Below are 5404 nucleotides of genomic sequence, written 5' to 3' on the forward strand. Positions count from 1 at the left end.
CAAAATTTATCTATCGACCTCGAAATGTGAGAGTTGAAATGTAAGTATCAATTCAAAGATGAAAGGGTCAAAATTTAGGTATTGACCTCGAAATGTGAGAATTGAAATGTAAGTACCAATTAAAATATGAAAGGGTCAAAATTTATCTATCGACCTCGAAATGTGAGAGTTGAAATGTAAGTATCAATTCAAAGATGAAAGGGTCAAAATTTAGGTATTGACCTCGAAATGTGAGAATTGAAATGTAAGTACCAATTAAAATATGAAAGGGTCAAAATTTATCTATCGACCTCGAAATGTGAGAGTTGAAATGTAAGTATCAATTCAAAGATGAAAGGGTCGAAATTTAGGTATCGACCTCGAAATGTGAGAATTGAAATGTAAGTATCAATTCAAAGATGTGAGAATCAGGATTTAGGTACTGATTTGAAGATGTGATTTGAAATTTACAAAGAGCTTGTGATGTTGAATTTGCGGTAGTGTGTCATGTGGAAATGTTGATTCTTAAGAAGATTTGTAGAGCTTCATGGAGTTTTCTGCAGAATGTGAAATTCTGTGAGGATGTGTGGAGAGTCAGTGTAGATAACGTTGGTCGTGCTGCGCGCACAAAGGGTAGGAAATTCCGAAAATGGAAGTATCCACTCAAAAAGTTTGTTTTATTTTGTTGTTATTTTTATTACGTTTGATTTTTCTTCAAAATATGTTTTTAAAGTTTTAGTTTCAATTAGTTGATTTTGAAAAGAAATTTGTTTTGTTACTTATTTATTACAATTATCTTTTATTTGTGTTTTATTTATTGTTGAAAATTTATCGTTTCATTCTTTGTTAATTAGAACTCTGCGGCTTTCATCCATCGCACAAAAAAGCAATTGATAAAAAGGCACAACTTGAGAGAAACTTTCATTAATCTGCTTCAATAAGGATGCTACAGATCAAACATAGGATAATGCCTCAAAAAGAGTACATCATGGACTGATTACATCAGATACATGTCATGCTTGTTAAAAGAAAGCAAGTGAATCATCTGCGCTTGGTATACCGAGCACTTGATCAAGCAGACCTTCTGATTCATGCTCCAGGATAAGAATTCCCTTTGCATGTACTCAGAGGTACAACCTTCTCATAGCTCGTAAGGAAACAGTTCCTCCAACTCCAGGTCTTGTTGGAATCCATATGGTATCTTACTGTCATCCATCCTGCGGAAGGTCACGGACACCCTACGGTGTCGTACTCCTGGTATGCAGTGTTTGGCCATGTCTGCACCGTTGCACTTGAGAACAAGCATTGAACCAACTGGGAAAAGAATTTCCATAGCACCTCTGAATTCATCAGGGCCGATTACGTCGATTTCTTTTCCAAACAAAATATTGCTCTTACTCATAAATGAGACCGTGCAGAAAGGCCTCACAAAGTCATGATAATCAATGTGCGGAGGAATGCAGTCACCTTCTTCATAAATGTTGATGATGCAATACCTTCTTCGTAAATGTTGAGTAAATGTTGATGATGCAACTGTTAGGAATGCAACTGGCGGGTAAGATATTCCACTTAACCATTCTCTTTGATAAAGAGTGAAAGAAAGAAGAGAGAGCTAGTGAAGGAGGAAGAGAGAGAAGGAAGGCATGTACCAGGCGAATTCTCCTGTCTGTCGTTTGTAAAATTGTAGCAACACCCACACTGGAAGATGATTCTTCCCTTTCCTCGCATCCACTTCTTCGGCTCGGAGTACGTTCTTTCCATGAGAAGGCCTGCTCGACCTCTATCTCTCAAATCAAAGATGCAATCCAGGATGCTTCTTTCATCAGTTTCAGAGAAAACCCTGGTATATAATTCCAGGCCTTCCAATATGTTGATAAAGTTTCCTTGAACCTCTTCGTAGAATTTAAATTCTCTTTTGTTTACCTTGCTTATTTTGTAATATTCCACCATACCGGGAGCTGGTAGCTGCCTAGGACGTTCCTTCCTCCGGGCCTCGGCGAGAATCCAAATCGGTGCTGGCCGATCCAGGATATAAGATTCTACCTCAAGCGGGATGTATGATCCTGGGCTCCATGATGCGCACTGGTCCATCCCCAGTGGGACATACGGTTCATTTGCTACAAAATCTTGAGTCTGAGACTCGTTGGTGCTTGCAGTGTATTCTTCTAAGGTACTGAAACACTGTAGCTGTATGACATTACAGTCCGGGCATTCTACAAATGCGCCTGTCACTGATGTCCTGGATGGTGTCTCTACGTTGCATGTTAGGCAACCTCTGTACAAGATATCTGGGACCGGGTGTACATCCGATCCTATCAGAAATCCTGATTCTTTGTCTGTAGTAGGCAGGCTGGCAGAAGCCTCTCTCAGCTCTGGATCGTAGATATGTCCCTCAGAAATGGGGGTAAGAAAACCGCTTGCGTTTCTTTGGCTCTTGCGCTCCTGTCACAGAAAGGCTCTCTGTTTCTTCCAGCTCGCATTTCTGCATTGTGTACTGCGGAGTAGAGTATTTGGGAGTTGTTCATTGTGGGCAGCTATTAAGCCCCTCGCCGGAGTAGCTATCAAGGGGGGCAGCCCTGAGTGGTCACCCTCAACAGTGATGGTAGTCCCTTATTTTCTTCATTGCTTACTATGCCCATTAGCGGACCGTTGTAGAACATATCGATCTGGTTGAAATCCATGTTGAAATCTATGACACCTCCTTGTGGCGTCATCTCTTCGTTCAGTGCAAGGTTCCAACCGCCCTGGAAGGTAAAGATCAACCTCTCTCCTGACATTTTTCTGCAGACGATAGAAAGAAACGTCAGTGGGCTAAAGGTTGGCATGAACAAGAACAAAATAGAGTACTCATTAAAGTAAATTTCAGTTTGTTGTGGTGAAAAAGATTACTCATGTTATGTGTGAGTTTGTTTTAATTTAATGGAATATTTAGATCCAAAAGTAGAAAGGAGAACGTGTGAAGTTCAAGAATTTTCTGAAAATTTTCATTAAATATCAGATTAATTACAAAATTTGGACCCAGTCATAGACATACGGTCATATAGATAACCCTAAAACAATCAAGGTTTCAAAATTTCAAAGCAAGCAAAGGCAATCAGAGGTAAGCGGCATCAAGCAGCATCAAGTCGTGTAATAGGTCTTCAAGTATCGTCCATTTATCGGTAACATGGGTCTTTCACCCCAGAAGTCCACTAACTGGTAGGCTCCTCTTGTATAAGCCTTCTCAACGACAAATGGTCCCTCCCAAGTTGGCTCGAATTTTCCACCTATTTTGCGGCGACTAAGAATAGGTCTTTTGATCACGAGTCCGAGGTCACCAATTTTGAATGTCCTTGGGCGGACCAATTTATCATGGGCTTGTACCATCTTTGCCCGGTAGAGCTCCAAATGTTGTTGTGCTTCCAATCGCTTTCCCTCGAGGCTCTCCAGTTCTTCAAGCCTGAGTTTTGTGCTGTCTTCTGTTGTAAGTTGGGTGGCAACAGCGGCTCTGAGAGATTGTGTCTGGATCTCTAGCGGTAGCATAGCCTCGGTCCCGTACACGAGCATATAAGGTGTACATTGAGTGGGAGTCCTGAAAGTCTTTCCGGTAGGCCCAAAGGCTTCTAACAGTTTGTTATGCCAATCCGTTTTATTTTCATCCAGTATTTTCTTCAAAATCTGTACCAGTGTCTTGTTGAAGGCTTCAGCCAGACCATTTGCTCTGGGAAAGTAAATTGTAGAGTATCTCCAATCTATCTCATGTCTTTTGACAAAATTGTTGATCTTCGTACTTCTGAAAGTTGTCCCATTGTCAGAGATTATTCTTCGAGGTACTCCAAAATGGTATACGATTTAGCTCTTGAAAAATTGAAGGGCGTGCTATGCCGTAACCTTACGTAACAGTACTGCCTCTGCCCATTTGGAGAAGTAATCTATAACGGCAAGTATGAATCTGTGTCCTTTAGAGGATGGAGGGTCTATTGCAAATATTATGTCTGTGCCCCAAAACTCCAATGGCCACGAGGCAACAGTTGGGTGTAGCACATTTGGAGGCTGGTGTAAGACCACCCCATGCACCTGACATTGGTGACATCTTCTCGTTGTTTCCATGCAATCGGACATCATTGCTGGTCAATAATATTCGAGTCTTCTGATCTTCATTTTCATTCTTGGTCCCGACTGGTGAGCGCCACACAATCCGGTATGTACTTCTTTGACAATATTCTGTGCTTCGGCTGTGCTCAAACACCGTAGCAACATTTGGTCGAATGATCTTCTATAGAGAACATTTCCCACCAGGGCGTAAGACATGGCCCTTCTTGTGATGTGGTGTGCCTCAGACTTGTCTTCTGGCAGCTTTCTAGTGTGCAAATATTCTATTAATGGCTTGCGCCAATCTTTGCTGCTATCTGCAATTGTATTCACGGTTTCTTCTTTTCCAAGTTTTTGAAGGGTTTCGAAGTCGCTTAGAGACAAGACTCGTCTTCCTTGCACCGTGATTTTGATGGAATTCTCTGGGGACACGCCATTTCCTTAGCGAGTTTTGCTAAAGCGTCGGTATGAGCATTATCTCCCTGAGGAATCCAATAGAAAGTCACCTCAGGAATCTGTTGTAGGAGTTTCATCGCATACAGATGGTATTCTGCTAATCTTGGTTTTAGAATTTTGTATTGTCCGGCGACTTGCTGGATGACAAGTTGAGAGTCACCATAAATGACAATGTTCGTCATATCCATCGAAATTACTAATTCCAATCCGGTGATTAAGGCTTCATATTCTGCTTCATTGTTGGTACATGGCTCCGTCAGGTGGTACGAAAACCTCAACATACCTTTATCCGGCGTGATAAAGATCAAACTGATCCCTGGCTTGCCTGGTATAACTGTGCCTGATCCCTTATTTTTCTTGGCTGATGAAGCACCGCCGAAGTACATTTCCCAGCGCTACGCACTAGAAAATTCCATTTGTAGTATCTGCTCATCTGGTAACTCGTCGTTGAGAGAGGACCCAGCTGGCAGTGGGTGTGCAGCGAGAAAGTCTGTTAAAATCTGTCTCTTGATAGCCCGGAGGGGCACAAAAGTTATATCAAATTGCAATAAGATCATTGACCATCTCGCTAAACGTCCGGAGAGTGTTGGTCGGGTCATCAAATACTGCAATGGATTAACTTTCAAAAGTAGGGTGACCTTATGATAAAGCATGTAACGTCTAAGCTTTTGAGCAGCGAAAATTAATGTCAGACAATGCTTCTCAATAGGTGGATACCTTACCTCCGTCGGTATTAGACGACGACTCAAGTAGTAGAGCGCATTTTCTTTTCCCTCTTCATTGACTTAGGCTAAGAGGGCTCCAAGAGAGTCATCTAAAGCCGCGGTATTAAGTATCATCGGTTTCCCTGGGATAGGGGCTGCCAAAACAGGAGGGGTCATTAAATATTGTTTAACGT

This window comes from Phalaenopsis equestris, unplaced genomic scaffold (genome assembly GCF_001263595.1).
Source record: "Phalaenopsis equestris unplaced genomic scaffold, ASM126359v1 Scaffold215100, whole genome shotgun sequence".
In the NCBI taxonomy this organism is placed as follows: domain Eukaryota; kingdom Viridiplantae; phylum Streptophyta; class Magnoliopsida; order Asparagales; family Orchidaceae; genus Phalaenopsis; species Phalaenopsis equestris.